This window comes from Staurois parvus, unplaced genomic scaffold (assembly GCF_062004578.1).
Source record: "Staurois parvus isolate SC_StPar_1 unplaced genomic scaffold, SC_StPar_1.0 ptg000131l, whole genome shotgun sequence".
Taxonomy (NCBI): domain Eukaryota; kingdom Metazoa; phylum Chordata; class Amphibia; order Anura; family Ranidae; genus Staurois; species Staurois parvus.
Genome location: NW_028317927.1, coordinates 5,448,638 through 5,468,255, shown reverse-complemented (window position 1 = coordinate 5,468,255; position 19,618 = coordinate 5,448,638).

Sequence of the window (19,618 nt, the reverse complement as noted above, 5' to 3'; positions counted from 1 at the left end):
AATTTCTTTAATCAACTTTATTGCTATCATAAGGGATAAACAATATTCCCTGTGATAACATGGGCCGTAACAAATTGTTTTTATGGAGAGATCTGGGGGTCTATTAGACCCCAGATCTCTCCTCTGGCCTCCAATGCAGTCAATCAGACACAAATTGGTCTGATCAGCTACTTTCCTGGCCGTTAATGCGGATCTAAACAAAGACCCAAAACCAGAAGTGAAACAAAGACCCAAAACCAGAACTACTTTCCTGGCCGTTAAAGCAAGCTAAACAAAGACCCAAAACTAGAAGTGACAAAATCCTTGCCTCTTACGGTTTCTGGAGTCACAGAGAGGGAGGAACAATGTCAGTTCCTCTCTCTCTATGTAGTGCAGCTGTTGCCACCAGTTGGAGCTGTCCCAGGTGGCCCAGAAAGGCAGCAGCAGAGGGTGGACTCCCTTCCACTGCCCACAGATTGACTGTTCATCTATTCAAATCACTTCTGCTTAAAAGAGAACCGCAGGCTGAACATTTTGATACCAGGGTGATGTCTGCAGGTGTTTCAAGGTACAGGTATACGACACCCACCCAAGTGAAGTGGTCAATCTAAGGTCTCTAAAAGAGACACAAAACCACACAATGAAGTTGGGCAAGAGATGGTTCAGTCTTAAACTGCGTAAGGGGTTCTTTAGTGTTAAAGCAGTAAAGATGTGGAACTCCTTTCCATAGTTGGTGGAGTTTGGATAACTTAAAAAAATAAAAAAACCTGTTTCTTAGTGAATGCAATGTTTAGGCATATTAAGCATGGTAATGACATAAGCACACACACTCAAGTTGAACTGGATGGACTTTAGTCAACTTTACCAACCATGTAAAAATGCACGTATAGCCTAAATATGACTTTTCTTTGCGGCAGTTAAGTAACACTGCTAGGTCACTTCCTTGCCCTCAGCCTGTGACTGGACAGCGAAGGAGCAACAACCACTGATGATGTTATCTCTCTTTGCTCTCTTCTCCTGTCAGCTTGTTCCTCTTAAGCACAAGTGACTGCAGGACCCTTATTGTCATGCTGCTATATGATGATTGCACAAGGTTGATATCGAGGTAAATTTGGACATTTGTGCTAGTTGCTTTTAAACATTTAGCAAGCTTTACAATAAACACATACGGTAACTTCATGCATTTGTGTTTTTTAATGTAACACACTGCTATAATGCAAGTTGCAGGATGTTAAGAGAAACACAAGATGGCAGTGTCCTGCAATTCAGTAGCACTCACGAGGGGAGAGAGCTGGACCAAGTTGCAGAGTTAGAGAGGAGAGAGGCAAGGAGGAGTCGCTAGCTCCAGCCTTGTCACCCTGTTCAGCAAAACATTCTGCCAGCAGGTGACCCGGAGCATGGTGTCCGAAATGGAACTCTGCAAGTGATACCGGAGAACCTGTGGGGGGCCCCCATCCGCTGAGAGAGAGAGACCGCCAGGACCTGCTGGAAGCCACCAACTGGGTGAGAGAATCCCATACACCAGACAAACAAGTGAATACTGGCATTCCTTTCAATTCTGCCACCTTCCTGCACACAGTTGTGGACATTGCATATAGTTAACACATGCTGCAGCCTAGTTCCCCCAGCTGCTACTATTGAAGACATTTGCAGCACAGTTCAATTATCAAAGTTGACTGCAGTGCACGCCTTCTGCAGGCTAAACCACATCATTGTTCTCTTAACCATTGGCCTATCCTCTTAAAGGAACATCTAACACCATTGCCATTAGTTACAGCCCAGAGAGGAGTTGCCCTTTGCCAGCAATTGCGTCTGCCAACTTCTGGCACATTTTTGCCTAAAATTTACAACTTGCTTAGTGCATTAAAGGGACACCACCCAAGTCAAGTGCTACTTAAAGGGATAGTACTCATCCATCATTCTTCCCTTCTTTGTGTTAATCCTTTGAAGGACTGTCACCTTCATCTCTTCCCACTTAAAAGGGCTGGATCATTGTTATGCACCCACTGGGCCCCAACTAGTGCACAGAAGATTCCTCGCTGCATTTAAAGGGACATTGACTACCCTCATTAAAGGAGCTCCTTTCTATTTCAGATGTATATCTTACCATCAGATCCTGAGGGCCCAAAGTGAGATAGTTCAACCTTTGATAGTTTTCCTTGCTCACTGAGGATTAAAAACACCTCAGGTTGGAGGTTTTGGGTTAACTTCTGAGTATCAGGCCTGCTAACACTGATTGAGATTTAGCTGTATGTGTTGTTTCTTTGCTTAGAGTTGCTAAGAATGGTAATTATCATTAGATACACATACAGTATACTACTTTATGCTGTTTGATGGAGCTTACATTCAAGTTTAATATAAACATCATATCAGTTCACTCCAATCTGTGTGAGTCTGTTTTCTGGTGATAATTTATTTACTTGAAAAAGAGTACTGTCATGTACCTGGTAGGAGACTGAATTGACGAGGTCAGCCTCTCTTGTATCTCCAGCCAAGGCCCCACTGAAGGTGGAACAGATGGTGCCAAGGGAAAGGAGGAACATGAGTGATGGCAGGTCTTGATAGCAGAGCTTGCAGCTGGACAGGCAGGCTTGGAAAGTCAGGCAGGACATCAGATCAGAAGCAGATGGGATGCAAGCTGGACCAGCCGAGGTTAAATGGGCACTCTGCATGTACTGCAGGTTCTGGAAGCATACCTTGTCGAAGGTCTCCGCATGCTTTAGGCAGGAACAAGCTGTGATTATTGGAGCAGTTATGAAAGATAGCCAAATGAGACACTCAGAACTAGTATAAAGCCAAGTCTGAAGCAGAAGCGCGGTTACAGGGGTAGCCGAGGTCAGCTGTGGGTGAGCAATGAGGTACAGAAGCGTGGTCAGAAGTGAAGGAAGAAGGGATGGGCAAATAGATCCAGGATCAGGTCAGTAACAAGCCAGGTCATCAACGGAAATCATATGCAGAGTAAACACAGGACACAGGTAAGCTGAAGACCAGTTAGCACTGATAGTGAGCAGGAGCTTCCTTTAAATAGCCTATCTGGTGGCAGAAACTGTAGACATGCTCCTGCGTGTGTGCACACATGTGCGCGCAGGAATACGGGCATGCCCATTTCTATGAGCGATACGCCTATGCACATTTCTATCAGCGATTATGTGCGAGTGCGCATATCTATGTGCCGGTCACCTTATAGGAATTCCCTTACAAGTACTGTGCTGTCAGTAGGGGTTGGGATTTCAGAGAGAGGTCCAGAGCGACAGGGAGCCCAAAAATAACTCAGCGACTCCTAAGGGGGTAGTGCTACATTAATATTTGCCTGAAGTTCTGCTTTAGGCTCTGTTCACACTTGTGTGATTTGTCATATGACTCTGGACACATAAAATTGCATAAGTCACAGCCCATTGTTTTTAATGCCACCCATTCGGATCTATGCGACTTAAGGTTGCACTGATTTTTAAAAGGTTCCTCCACTACTTTGATGTTACTTGAGTGCCAAAAAGTGTAAAGTTACATCAAAGTCATATTAAAAGTCACTTGCCAAAGTCACACTGGAAATCATGCGACTTTGGAGTCGCAAAAGTGTGAATGGAGCCTTAATAATTAACACAAGTAATCTATTTTTTGAAGCTTCATTTAACCAATTTGGTGATGTCTATACTTTTTCCAGCTTTGTAACAAGGAAGAACTCTTGAAATAATGTTTTGGTCCCAGGGAACCCCTGCTAATAATGACAATATCTACAACTTACAGTGCATTAATGTGATGGTCAGTGAGAAGAACATTTCTTACATTTGTGATCTTTGGGAAGAATCTCACCTTGCAGATAGATAATACGATCATTAGTGGCAGTGGGAACTTATCTGAGAGGAATGCTCATTTCTCAAGGAACCCCTATACACCTTTGGAGGAACCCTTGGATTCCATGGAACCTTGCTTGAGAAAGGCTGGTCTATACCATTATTTTCCAGTAACGTGCATTGACTGAACAACTGAGATGGTAATAATATTCTGTTCTTTATGATAGTGCCGACCACTTAGATGTACAATTTTACTTAAGGAATACACACATTTCTTGAAAGGCTTTCAGCTGCACTTGCTTTTCAAGTGTATCTCTTTATTATCATATTTAACTTGAAGGATGTATATTTACAGGTCTGGACATTTCAGCTACAGTAGAGAGCCTAATGAACTGCAGAGCTGGAATCCATTATATATCTGACGTATCAGTATGATGATACTTAACGTACTGTGTGAATTTCAAGCAAGAATGAAGATGTGACTCCCTTTCTCTGTATGAAATGAGAACGTCTTTGTATTTCAGTAAGTACAAATGCTAGGGTTCTTTGCTGCCAAAACAGGCCCGCTTACAATTTGTTCACAGTTTATTATAGTGCTTGCTATTCAAAATCCCAATACGTATAATTATCTTCTAGCTTCTTCACACATATTAATGCATTATGCATAGGCAAGTGCTTATTCATGCTCTCTGCTAAAATGGTCAGTTAAAGACCAATTAACCTCATGATAGCTCCTATTACCTCAGTGACACCAAGACAGATATATGATAGCAGTGATTTTACACTATGTTTTGTGTGTTGGATCTAGTAGAAGACATGATTTACACAAAGGTATGTTAATTATCTGAATCAATTGTCTTTGGTGCAGTAGATTTCTACACAAGACAGGATGCTTTTAGCACCTAAAAAGTTAATTACAGATCTGCAAGGGCTGTCAATCTTAAAGATGAGGCTAGAGATTAAGGTTGGGGAGTAGGATTTCTAAGGATAGGTTATGTTTAAGGGTGAATTTAAAAGAAAAGGAAAGAGTTAATTAAGGGTATATATTAATGCATAGGTTTAAGGATAGGGTAAGGTTAAAGTGGAACTTTAGTGAGAAAATAAAGTCATAATAAATTACTTCAGGCTGGCCTTTTTTTGAGATTAGAGCTATGTAAAGAATTAAAAATAAGCGCCCTTACCATTGAAAATACTTAATACACTGTCTCACCCTGCTCTGCACATGCTCAGTTGCTCTCTATTCTTGGCACTGTGCCTAAACTCAAAACCACTGGAGTCCGATTTGCTGACAGCTTTAGGCTCTATGCACAGTTTCATATATTCAAAAAAAGCTAGAAGAAAAATGGATGAGAGACACTGTAGTAGTGTTTAGGAGTGTTAGTGTATTATTAGTGTTTTTAACCGCTTCTGCACCGCCATATAGCAGAAATACTTCCACAGGGCGGCATTGGTGCACAAAAATCACACATATATATATATATATATATATATATATATATATATATATATATATATATATATATATATGTGTGTGTGTACTTTACTGGCTCCTCATCAGAAATCCATGTTCAAAAAAAACATCAAAGGACATCTCAGTCAGAGTGTAATATGTCTATGTTTAATGTATAAAAAACAGAATACTTACAGTTGTGGCCAAAATTATTCAACCCCCACTGAAATTGAGTGTTTTGGCCAGTTTGACATTGCTTTTGATCATTCAGTCATCTTGCTTACATTTACATTAAAGAGGCACTTGTAGGTCAGACAAATATAACATAACAGTTATAATGAAATAACCACAAATGTCTTTTCTGTGCTCACAGCATTATCAGTTTTATTCAACCCCCAAGTGACATTCAATCTTAGTACTTAGTACAGCATCCTTTTACAGTTATAACAGCTTTTAAACGTGAAGCATAGCTTGACACAAGTGTCTTGCAGCGATCTACGGGTATCTTCGCCCATTCTTCATGGGCAAAGGCCTCCAGTTCAGTCACATTCTTAGGCTTGCGCACTGCAACTGCTTTCTTTAAGTCCCACCAGAGGTTCTCAATCGGATTTAAGTCTGGTGACTGCGATGGCCACTCCAAAATGTTCCAGCCTTTCCTCTGCAACCATGCTCTAGTGGACTTGGAGGTATGCTTGGGATCATTGTCCTGTTGAAAGGTCCAACGTCTCCCAAGCCTCAGGTGTGTGACGGACTGCATCACGTTTCCATCCAATATCTCCTGGTACTGAAGAGAATTCATGGTACCTTGCACACGCTGAAGCTTCCCTGTACCTGCAGAAGCAAAACAGCCCCAAAGCATGATTGACCCTCCACCATGCTTCACAGTAGGCAAGGTGTTCTTTTCATCATAGGCCTTGTTCTTCCTCCTCCAAACATAGCGTTGATCCATGGGCCCAAACAGTTCTAATTTTGTTTCATCAGTCCACAGAACACTATCCCACAACTTTTGTGGTTTGTCCACATGGCTTTTGGCATACTGCAGTCGACTCTTCTTATTCTTTGGAGACAGCAAGGGGGTACGCCTGGGAGTTCTGGCACGGAGGCCTTCATTACGCAGTGTGCGTCTTATTGTCTGGGCTGAAACTTCTGTACCCACATCTGACAAATCTTTTCTCAGTTCCTCAGCAGTCACACGGGGACTTCTCTCCACTCTACGCTTCAGGTAGCGCACAGCAGTCGAAGTCAGCATCTTCTTTCTGCCACGACCAGGTAGCGTTTCAACAGTGCCCTTTGCCTTGAATTTGTGAATGATGCTTCCTAAGGTGTCTCTTGGTATGTTTAACATCTTTGCAATCTTCTTATAGCCATTGCCCTTCCTGTGAAGAGAAATCACCTCTTCTCTTGTCTTCCTGGACCATTCTCTTGCCTTCACCATGTTTGTAACCACACCAGTAAATGTCTAGAAGGAGCTGAGTATCACAGTCATTTTAAAGCTGCCTAATTGGTGCTTATTATGCTTGATTGCTGCTCGGTGACATCCACAGGTGTTTTCAATACCTGATGGAAAGCACCTGTATGAACCTCTGTTCTTCAGAGTGGTAGTCTTTAAGGGGTTGAATAATTGTGGCAATGAAGAAACCACATAAGAACCATTTACTACTGTATTACATAAACAATTGATGTCATTTTAGTTGCATTTGGGTAGTTACAACGTCCTTGTAGGATTTGATTCTGAATACAATTCCAAATGTACACTATAGTCCCTAAACCCCTTTACAGCATTGGGGGTTGAATAATTTTGGCCACAACTGTAGCTTTTAAAATCGGGCCAGCAGACCGATGCAAGCATTGGTAATAAAATACATAGGAACAGGTGTATCAAGATGGAGGAGATCATGTATCACGTGACTTCCTCAGGGATAGAAAGGCGGTGACCAGGGGCAGACTGACAACTCATGGGGCCCCCGGGCAATAGGGGATCATGGGGCCCCTATGTCCTCATCCACACTCAAACAACACCCAAAATAAAAGCCTATGAAAGGTACTAGGGGCATCTCGTTGGGCACCCTAATGACGCTGGGCCCTCGGGCAGTGCCCGAGTACCCAAATGGTCAGTCCGCCCCTAGCGGTGACTAAATTACTCATGTATATTGGCTGACAACAGAGGATAACTCATCTAACTCCGGCAGCCATTTTACTGAAGATCGGCACCAAGTAAATAGAAATAACAGCGGTGGCCATTTTATTGGAGGATAAAGGATAAAATGAATACTGGTAAAGACTACCTAACCGCACATAATAATAAATGCCTATGTAGTAAAATAAGGGATCTCAGAATCACTAAATCATATATAACGGCCCATACTAACTAAAAACTCTAACCACTAAAAAAGATTTAGAAAACAATAAAAGAACATTAAACTAAAACTTCCATAGTAAAATCATTATAAAAAATATACTTCCGAGGACCACCCAATTGCTCCCTCTAATGGCAAATTCTAAAAATGCACCCTATGTCAAAGTAAGACTGGCTGCTCATTGACTAAAAATCACTAATAAAACAATTCAGATCAAATTCTATATTCAGTCCTAACAGAGCCATAGGTTGCATATTGTATATCCAATGATATTCAGCTTGACGGATCTTGATACTGCCTTTCCAGTGGGGATGATATTATTTAGTACAGCTACAATACAATCAAAACAAGAGGATTAAGAGGGCCCTACTCATAAGAGCTTACAATCTAATAGGGTGGGACAAGTGGTAGAAAAGTTTTTAACTGTGGAAGATGAGCTGATGGAAGTGATAAATATCTAATCGGAAGCGTGATAGGCTTCCCTGAAGAGATTGGTTTTCAGGGATCGCCTAAAGGCAGACAGAGTAGGGGATAGCCAGAAATATTGAGGTAGAGAGTTCCAGAGGATTGGAGAGGCTCTGGTAAAGTCCTGGAGATGAGCATGGGAGGAGAAGACAAGGGAGCTTGAGAGCAGGAGATCATGAGAAGAGCGTAGAGGACGGTTTGGGTGATACTTGGAGACAAGATTGGTGTTTTAGAGTTGTGCATGGCTTTGTATGTTGTTGTTAGTATTGAATTGAATTAAATTCACTGGAAATAATCAGAAGCCAGTGGAGCAATTGGCAAAGAGGGTGTCACGTACCTGATGGGAGACTGATTTGACGAGGTCGGCCTCACTTGTGTCACTAGCCCTGACCCCGCTGATGTTGGAACAGAGGGAGTCTAGGGACCAGGGGGACAAGAGCGCCAGTGGTTGTTGCTTGCAGCTCTTGCAGATGATGACCTTGGAAGGCAGATGATCCTCTGATTTGGACACCGTAATAATAGACAGAGCAGGTTCTGTGGATTGCCAGATGTTCAGCAGAGCAAGGTAGGTAGTGAGGACAAGAGACTGGAGAAGAGTCATGGGATAACCAGGGTCATCAACAGTCGGGCAGCGCGGTACAGAATCAGAAGGAAAAGCCAAGGTCAGGAGCAGAGCCGAAGTCAGGAACTGGTAGCAGGAGAGTAATCAAAGTCAGGTCAGGAACAAGCCGGGTTGGTAACGGAGGAATCGTACAGGAACAAGCAGGACACGGGGGGAGCAGAAGACCAGTCAGCACTGAACCTGAGCAGAGGCACTCCTTAAATGGGTCGTCTGGCGCAAATCTTCGCCGTGCGCGTGCATGTGCGCGATCGTGCGTTCCTGCGCGCATGCGCACAACCGGTAATTCTTCTGCAGGAATTCCTATGCGCATTCCCAATCATGATTCTTCTTGCTGGAAATCCCTTACATTGCCCCCCACTTAGGGACAGCCTCCGGATGCCCACTAGGGCTCGTTTCTCAGGGTGACGATGGAGAAAGGCTTGAACTATCCGTGGGGCATGGACATTAGTGGATGGTTCCCAAGGAATTATCCTCTGGTCCATAACCTTTCCATTTGATGAGGAACTGGGTCTGTCCGCCCCTCTTCCTACAATTCAAGATAGCCTCAACCTCGTACTCTTCATTTCCCTCAACCATCAGTGGAGCAGGCGCCTCCGAATCTCGGTTGGGAAACCCACTTAGGATATGCGGTTTTAACAAGGAGCAATGGAATATCAGGTGAATCTTCATGTTAGCAGGTAGTTCCAATTCAAAAGCTACAGGGTTCACCTTTCTCTTGATAGTAAATGGTCCCAGGTATCTTGGACCAAGCTTTCTTGACGGACAACTTAATTTTAAATTAGTCATGGATAACCAGACTTTATCCCCTTGTTTCAGTTTTAAGTTGCCCCTTCTCCTTCTGTCAACAAATTTTTTGTTACTCGCCTGAGGTTCATAAATCGTCTTCTGCAATACTTCGCCGTTCCTTCTGAGGAACTCCATCCATTCTTGTACTGCCGGGACAGTGGCTTCCACTGGCATTTCCGGAAAAAAGGAGGGATGATATCCGCAGTTAGAGTAAAAGGGAGATTGCTTGGTGGCGGAATGAATGGAATTATTGTATGCAAACTCTGCTAATATGTGAATATGAGGAGAAGCATCAGAGGTATTGCTCCAGAGTTTGGTTCGTTCTTTCCGTTTGTCCATTCGTTTGTGGGTGATAAGCAGTGGAAAAGCGTAACTAATGCCTCACACAGAGCTTTCCAAAATTTGGATGTAAATTGCACTCCTCGGTCAGACACAATATTAAGGGGAACGCCATGTAGTCTTACGATCTCCTTGATAAAAGCGGAGGCAGTTTCCGTGGTAGAAGGAGTCCCTTTCAAGGGAATGAAGTGAGCCATTTTTGACAGGCGGTCAATCACCACAAAAATAGTGGTGAATCCCTCCAATGGGGGAAGTTCAACAATAAAGTCCATGGAGATCATACTCTAAAGTTTTTCCGGTATGGGCAAAGATTCCAACAGGCCCCAAGTCTTGGCTTTGTCAGACTTGTTCCTAAGGCAGACTGTACAAGATCTCACATAGTCCTGGCAATCCTTTATTGTGTTTGGCCACCAGAAGGAGCGAGAGACCAAATCTGAAGTCTTATGAATCCCGAAGTGACCTGCTAAGGGATGGTCGTGACATCTCTTGAGAATAAGAGTTCTGAGTTCTTCGGGCACAAATATTTGTTCCTTGTGGAAATACAGACCGTCCTTTAACTGCAGATGCATATCTCTGGGGGGTGGATGATTATCCACCATTTCTCTTATTTGCGTTACGAGTTCTCTCTGGAGAAGTAAGAAATTCTTGGCTGGCAAAATCATGTCAGGTTCAGACTGCACAATTGGGTCGGGAAACATACGGGAGAGTGCGTCAGGTTTACCATTCTTTGATCCAGGACGGTACGTCAGATGGAAGACAAAGTGGGAGAAAAATAGTGCCCATCTTGCTTGTCGTGGCCTGAGGCGTTTTGCCATTTTCAGGTACTCCAGGTTTTTATGATCTGTGAAGATGAGAATAGGGTGAGATGCTCCCTCCAGTAAGTAGCGCCATTCTTTCAATGCTGCCTTGATGGCTAGTAACTCTCTGTCTCCCACATCATAATTTCTTTCAGAAACATTTAATTTCCTGGAGAAAAATGCAACAGGGTGCAGAAGGGATTTGAGTCCCTGTCTTTGTGACAATATGGATCCTACAGCATTCTCCGAAGCGTCCACTTCAAGGACAAAGGCTAGAGCAGGGTCTGGATGCTTCAGGATAGGTGCGGAGGGGAACAGGGTCTTTAATTGCTCAAAGGCTGCTTGGGCCTCAGGAGTCCACTTGAAGGGAATATGCTGCCTGGTGAGCTGTGTTACTGGTGTGATGATTCCAGAGAAGTTTTTAAAACATTTCCTGTAGAAATTTGCAAACCCTATAAAGCGCTGCACTGCTTTCCTGTCTCCTGGAATGGGGCATTCTAAGACGCAGGACACCTTTTGGGGGTCCATAGAGATTCCCTCGGAAGTGATCACAACCCAAGGAACTGGATAGATTGTCTCTCGAATTCGCATTTCTCGGCCTTTGCGTAAAGGCGATGCTAGCGTAGTCTATCCAGGGTCTTCTTTACGTGATCCCGATGACTTTCTATAGAACTGGAAAAAAACAGGATGTCATCCATATAAACAATTAGGAATAGATCCAGATAGTCCCAAAATATATTGTTTACTAGGTGTTGGAAAGTTGTTAGGGCATTACAGAGACCAAAAGGCATTCCCAAATATTCAAAATGCCCAAATCGGGTTCGAAAAGCTGTCTTCCATTCGTCACCTTCATGAATTCTCACTAGATTGTAAGCGCCCCTCAGATCTAATTTTGAGAAGAAACATGCTCCTCGCAGCCTTTGAAATAATTTGGGAATTAGAGGAAGGGGATAACGATTCTTGGCCGTTATCTTGTTTAGGTCACGGTAGTCTACACAAGGTCTAAGAGTGTGATCCTTCTTCTCAACAAAGAACATGCCGGCTCCTGCTGGTGATGTAGAAGGCCAGATAAACCCTTTTTCCAGACTCTCATCAATATACCCCCAGAAGACCTCTAATTTGTCTTCGGATAAAGGGTAAATTTGACCAAAAGGAATTTCGGCACCGGACAGGAGCTCAATCGGGCAGTCATAGGAGCGATGAGGAGGAAGAGTATTGGCACTCTTTTTATTAAAAACGTCCAGATACTCGTGATACACCACAGGAACGAGTTTCATGGTCTCGGGATCAGAGTGAATACTGAGAAGAGGAGTTGCTACACTTGTTTCTTTAGGATTACAGTGATTCAGATGATACTCCGAAGGGAAGAAGATCTCTCCAGACAACCAGTTGATGGTTGGGTTGTATGCTCTTAGCCAAAGCATGCTGAGAATAACTGGAAAAATCGGGGAGGTAATGATATCCAAACATAGAAATTCCTGGTGTCCTGAGGGGGAGTAGCAAAATATTGGCATGGTTTCTTGTGTTACAGGGCCAGAACTGATACCGGACCCATCTGCCAGATGAACTGCAAGTTTTTGTGCCTTGGTACGGAGCGGAATTTTATTCTGGGTAGCGAAGTTAGCATCCATAAAACAACTACAAGCACCCGATTCTATGATGACCGGGACCGTGATTGTCCTTTTGGCCAGTTGCAGCTGAAGATGAAAAGAGGGATGGGTTTGGCTTGTCCCTTAGGGGTGCAGCATATAAAAACAGCTGGGAGAGGACTTATGAGGTTTTATCGGTTATGTCGCCACATAATGACCTGCATCACCACAGTAGAGGCAGAGGTTGGCAGAGGTTGCCGTCGAAGGCGGTCTGCTGCGGAAAACTGTGGTCTCCAAAAGCTCCTCCTAGTTGGAATAGTGGGGATTCTGATGGAACAGCATTCGTAGAGGGCACGGAGGACCCAATTTCTGAGCATATCAGAATCTTCCTGTTAGTCCTCTCATCCTGTCTTTCCCGTATCCGACGGTTAATGTGGATTGTCAGGTCTATCAGGTTCTCCAACCTGGTTGGTACCCCCACTCGGGCCAGCTCATCCTTCAGGGTATCAGAAAGACCAAGATGGAACTGGTAGCAGAGAGCAGACTCGTTCCACTGAGTATCAGCACTCCAGATGCGGAAATCAGTGACATATTCTTCCACAGGCCTTTGGCCATGCTGTAGCTTACTAAGCATAGATTCAGCGGTTTGGCGCAGGAAAGGATCATCATAGATTTGTGCCATTGCTGTAAAAAACGAGTCCACTGAAGTTAGGGCTGGATCATGTTGTTCATGGAGGTGGTATGCCCAGGACTGAGGTTCATTCCTAAGAAGTGTGATGATAAATCCCACCTTAGTATTTGGTGATGAAAAGGTCCTTGGAAGCAGGGAAAATTATAACTCACAGGAGTTACGAAAAGTCCTGAACTTCCGGCGATCTCCTGTAATAAACTCAGGCGTAGGCACCCGGGGTTCCGATAGGGCAGGAGTTCCAAAGATCATACTGGGCTCCATTTGAGTGGTTGCATCTAAGACTGCCGTGAGATCCATGTCTGTGAGGACATTAGAGTTGGTTAGCAGTTTACTCTCCAGATGCTCAAAGTTTTTCTGCAAGTCTTGTACCAAGTTAAACAAGGTAGCTACTGATTGGCAAATGTCCCCCAGTTGCAAGGCCTAGCTTTCAGACTCCATCATTGGCTGACTGGTACTGTCACGTACCTGATGGGAGACTGAATTGACGAGGTCGGCCTCACTTGTGTCACTAGCCCTAACCCCACTGATGTTGGAACAGAGGGAGTCTAGGGACCAGGGGGACAAGAGCGCCAGTGGTTGTTGCTTGCAGCTCTTGCAGATGATGACCTTGGAAGGCAGATGATCCTCTGATTTGGACACCGTAATAATAGACAGAGCAGGTTCTGTGGATTGCCAGACGTGCAGCAGAGCAAGGTAGGTAGTGAGGACAAGAGACTGGAGCAGAGTCATGGGATAGCCAGGGTCATCAACAGTCGGGCAGCACGGTACAGAATCAGAAGGAAAAGCCAAGGTCAGGAGCAGAGCCGAAGTCAGGAACTGGTAGCAGGAGAGTAATCAAAGTCGGGTCAGGAACAAGCCGGGCTGGTAACGGAGGAATCGTAGAGGAACAAGCAAGACACGGGGGGAGCTGAAGACCAGTCAGCACTGAACCTGAGCAGATGCACTCCTTAAATGGGTCGTCTGGCACCAATCTTCGCCGTGCGTGTGCACGTGCATGTGCGCGATTGTGTGTTCCTGTGCGCATGCGCACAACCGGAAATTTTTCTGCGGGAATTCCTATGCGCGTTCCCAATTGCGATTCTTCTTGCCGGAAATCCCTTACAGAGGGGTAGCAGACACTGAATGATTGGTAAGGTGGATGATCCTGGCAGCAGTATTCAGGATATACTGAAAAGGGGATAGCCTATGGAGAGGTAGACCTGCAATAATCAAGGTGAGAGATAACAAGGGAGTGAACGAGTAGCTTTGTGGTTTCATTGGTTAAAAAGGGGTGAATTTTAGAGATGTTGCGGAGATGAAGCCTACAAGCTTTTGACCGCAATTGGATCTGGGGTCGAAAGGATAGGTCAGAGTCTAGGATTACACCTAATACCCTGGCTTGAGGGGAGGGACTGATAGTTGTATTATTGATCTTGATGGAATAATGATGTAGGAGTGCACGAGGGGGGGAGGAATATTATCAGCTTGACTTTTGAAAGATTTAGTTTAAGTAAGTGCTGCAACTTCCATGCTGATGTGTCAGTTAGTAAGTTAGTAATGTGAGAGGAGACTGAAGGAGTGAGGTGAGGAGTAGAGCAATATATTTTGGTGTCATTGGCATAGAGGTAGTATTTGAAGCCATGGGATGTTATCAGGTAACCAAGAGAGGTGGTGTAGATAGAGAAGAGAAGGGGTTCAAGAACAGAGCCTTGGGGACCCCTACAGAAAGAGGATGTGTAAAGGGGGAGACAGTGTTACAGGTAACACTGAATAAGTACTGTGACAGATAGAAGGAGAACCAGGATAGAGCTGTATCATGGAGACAAAGGCAATGGAGTTATTGAAAAGGAGGGGGTGGTTAGAAATATCAAAGCAGAGAGGTCTAGTAGTAAGAGTATGGAGTAGTGACCATTGGTTTTAGCAGTCAGTAAATCGTTAGTGAGTTTTAGTAGGGCAGTTTCTGTAGAGTGCTGTGAGCGACAGCCATACTGTAAGAGGTCAAGAAGATTGTTTTCAGTGAGGTAAGAGCTAAGACGAAGTGTTTGTGAAGTTTAGAGGTGAATGGGAGCAAGGAGATGGGTCTTAAGTTGTTCAGGTTGATGGGGTCCAGTGAGGGCTCTTTAAGTATGGGAGTGATCTTTGCATGCTTTAGGGGGGAGGGGAAGGTGCCAGTAGAGAGGGAGAGGTTGAAGATGTGAGTGAGAGAGCATAGGGTAGAAGAAGAGGGTGACCATAGTAGTTGTGAGGGAACAGGATCCAGGGGACAGTTGGTTAGGTGGGCATCAGTTTGGTAACCTCTGCAGTAGTAGCTGGGTCAAAAAAGAAAAGTGTTGACTATGCTTTTGGACAAGGTATGTTAAGTGGGGAAGATATCTGTATAGTGGATGTGTCCTCACATATTGTACCAACCTTGTCTTTGAAGTGATTGGCAATCCCTTGGGCAGTGAGTGAGTTAGTGGGTAAAGGAGGTGGGGGACAAAGCAGAGAGTTAAAAGTAGCGAAGAGCCGACCAGGACTGGATGACAAGGTATTAATAAGAGAGACAAAGTAGGTTTGTTTGGCAGCATATGGGAGGAATGGTATTTTAGGAGGGCAGCTTTATATAGGGTGAAGTCCTGCAGGGATCTGGTTTTATGCCACAGTCTTTCAAGAGCAAGACAACATCTCTTGAGATTTCTGGTGTTGTCAGTTTGCCAGGGTTGTAACAGTCGGGGCCTGATTCTTCATGTAGTGTGAGGAGAAAGTGCATCCAGTGAGGATGAGAGTGAACTGTTGTAGACTGAGGTGGCCAAGTTATGACAGGGAAGGGGAGAGATTTTGTCATAGAGGTGGTCAGTAGCAAAATAGAGAACTGAAGGGTTAAAGTGTTGAAGTTTTCTACAATTGATCATTTGGTGCTTGGAGGGATAAGTGGTTGAAGACAAAGATACTGTGAAAGTGATGAGGTTGTGATCAGAGACAGGAAAGGGGGTGTTGGTAAGGAGTGCAAAGATGGGAGAATACAAGGTCAAGGGTATTACAATCAGAGTGAGTGTAAGCATGTGTGCGTTTTGTTAGGTCAAAAATTGAGGTTAAGTTGAGCATTTTTAGGATTTGGCCATTATTGTGGAGGGCCAGGTCTGTTACTAATTAGTCAGTATACAACCATTATAATTGGAAGAAGTGGAGTTTTAGGGAGGGGGACTCTAACCTGCCACACATAGCATTCAGGAGTATCCTTTTTAGAAAAATGCAGGGTGACTAGTATAATAAACAGAAGATATCAAAGTCCCTATCTTTTGGCTGGATTATGTAAAAAGGAGTTTAGGGGTTGATTTATTAAATCTAAGTGCTCCAGTTTTAGTAAATCTCCCCACAGTGACTAGGGGGGGGGGGGGGGGCGGTTAGGATCACACTGTCAATCTGTAGTACAGATTTTAATCTTTTCAAAATAATATCCTACCAAAGATGATTACCACTTTTGACACAGAGCAAACCCTATGGGGTTGATTTACTAAAACTGGAGAGTGCAAAATATGGTGCAGCTATTAGCGTCTAATTTCAGTTTGTTCAATTCAATTAAGCTTTACAAAAGAAACCTGGAAGCTGATTGGTTTGTATGCAGAGCTGCACCAGATTTTGCATGCTCCAGTTTTAGTAAATTAACCCCTTTGTTTTGCTCCAATGAGAAAATATGGGAATTTAACTAATAGTATGAGTAAACTCCAAAGGACTGCTTACATATTCACTTTCCTTGATTGATAGCAGACTCCCTCATCCCCTATGACAGGGAGACCTAAGGTTTTCTGGTGGATTTCAATAGCATCCCACTTTAAAAACCAGGGGCTTGTGGGGTTATGAGCCATTCCTCCATCATGTAGTTGCCCTTTTAAGAAAGGAACATATTTCTTTTATAGATGAACTCCAAATAAGAATGTATAGTAATTCCTTATACCTTTACATCTATGCCCCTATCTAAGTGATATTTATACTATGTTGCTTTATATTTTTCAGTTTTAGTAAATCCTCCATTTAACATTTCACCATCAAATAGTTTGAATATTATATCCCACCTTGTCGTTTTGAAGCACATAATAGAAACAAACTGTGCATTTAGAGGGTTAAACGGTATTGTTCAGAAAAAAATAATTTGGTCTGTTAATGATAATGATAAAAGAGATTAGTGTGTTCCTCTCCATTTAACACATTTTTGTCCCTGGGCAAATGTGATAGCTAAAGTTAGGACAAACTCAGGACTGCTGTTCTATCTTTGGTAATCCTTGGTTGCCATAGGGAATGCAGAATAATTTAATGCACTGCTGACCCTTGCAACAAACTCTGGAAATATATTTTACTGTTGGCACACATGCATATATGATTATCCAAATGCAAATAATATTCTCTATTTTATGATTACAGTGGTGTACTGTATGTTGCTGTGTCTACTTGTGCGTTATATACATCTAAATGCACAGAAGAATACATGAAACCATTTCACGCTGGAATGTATGAATAACTCAGACAACAGTGCCTCATTGAAAGCCATTGGAGTATCACTCACCAGGGCCACTGATAAGATAGTACAGCCAGCTCTCCTGTACTGGGCCCAGTCCCTATCAGTTCAAAAGGGGTACACAAGCACCTGCCGAACAGGAGGGACGGCTTTACTGCCTTATTGTTGACAAATATGACTTTTGTGGATCTCCCTGCAGTGCTGTCAGCATCTCATCTTCCTTCCTCCATCTGAGCTGCAGGAGGATCAGTTGTAGCATCTGCACCCCTTCCACCTGCTGTCTGGACCCTCTACGTTCCCCCCTTCTCTCCTCTCCACTCCTACTGGCAGCTGTGGGCACACATGTGACTTATTTCAGGATGGAGAGCAGGGGGTGGCGGGGCTCAAGTAAATATTTCATATTTAACGGCCCCATCCTTTCCTGAATGAACACAGTGTGAGCGATAGGTACTTATCACTTCTGTGTCCATTCTTCACTAAAGCATAGTAAACTGCATTTACTACTAGAGCACTTCCCAATCATTCACTGTCCAGTGCAACTGAGACAGCAGTGAAAGTGACTGAAGAGTCTTTGTCTTCAGTCCCTTTCTTTGTCTCAATTGTGAGACATCGGGGGTCTGTTTAGATCCCTGTTATTTCACCAAAGACCCAACAGGGCAGTGAAAATAAAAAAATGCACTTCTTGAAAAAAAATTCTAAAAAATAATTTTTAAAAAAATAAATGACTTGCTCACTGAAGAGCAGTCAGCATTTGAATCACTCTTCAGAGAGCATTTGACAGGCAGTGAGGAGGCTTATTGCCTCCTCATCACTTGCTTTAACCCCACACTGGCATGAAGCAATCATGTGCTTTGCAATAGCAGTGCTATTCACTTGAATGTGTCTTGTTCGATAGGGGTATAATTTTTGCCATGGCTGCGAAGCATGGCATCGTGGCCATGGCATTTTAGGAAAAATATAATTTGATATTTTCAGGGTGGAGGGGGTCCTTTCAAGTAGACTGTAAGGGTCCCTGCGATTTCTAACAGCAGCCCTGTCACTCACCAAAGCTTGCTTAGTGTGTAGACATCATAAACACATCAATGTCTAGGCCCCAACACAACTTTAACTTGGGGGTACAATGGTCCATCCAATACCTGGGCAGCTGCTGAAAACCAACTGAGTCTGCAGTTGGAGAAAAAAAATAGCAAGAAGGACTGCAAATCATGTTACATCATGATGTTTATGCAGCCACTGAGTCGTTAATGACACTGGTCATAGAGGTCCTGCTTTTGTGCACACCATGGCATCAATAACATCATCAGTGAAGTTGATGAAGACATTTTGGACAATTTCATGCTCCCAACTTTGTGGGAACAGTTTGAGGATGGCCCTTTCCTGTTCCAACATGACTGCACACCAGTGCTCAAAGGAAGGTCTATAAAGACATGGATGAGCGAGTTTGGGGTGGAGGAACTTGACTGGCCTGCACAGAGTCCTCACCTCAATCCTGATAGAACACCTTTGGGATGAATTAGAGTAGAGACTGCGAGCCAGGCCTTCTTACCTGACATCAGTGCCTCACCTCACAAATGTGCTTCTGGAAGAATGTTCAAACATTCCCATAGACACATTCCTAAACCTTACGGACATCCTTCCCAGAAGAGTTGAAGCTATTATAGCTGCAAAAGGTGAGCCAACTCAATATTGAACCGTACAGACTAAGATTAGAGTTCATGTGCGTGTAAAGGCAGGTGGCCCAATACTTTTGGCAATATAGTGTATATATAGTGCCCTCTAGGTAGCTAGGTTTATGGTTTTGTTTGTTAGAGGCTGGGTAGCAACCTGGGATGGGGACTTCACTTCAGGACAGGATGGGAGGCTCAACAGGTCACAGATTCTGGAGCCCTCCCAGTCTTCTAGAAACAGGAGGAACTTTCTGAAAGAGGGAAAGAGGAGGGGAGGAGGCCCAGATCTGCATGTTTGATAGCACCTGCCAAATCCCTAGGCAGGAGTTATTGTGACCAAGGACAACCCTTAAATGTGGTAGAGCCTGAGCAGCAGGGGAGTCGGGTGGAAGATGAATTGAGAGAAGGCTGGAGTGTGGAGCCTGGGAATTGGAGCCTACCTCCAGGCAGGATGCTAGAAAGAAGGATCTCCACTGCCAAAGGTCTCTTAGGGAGGACATCCTGAGCAGCAGGGAAGGTGCCAGCCCAGCGAGAAGGCCTGAAAGCAGCTACCAACCCACCACGCTAACAGGACAGGACAGTGTGAGTACTCCTACACCCCCCAAGATAAAGGG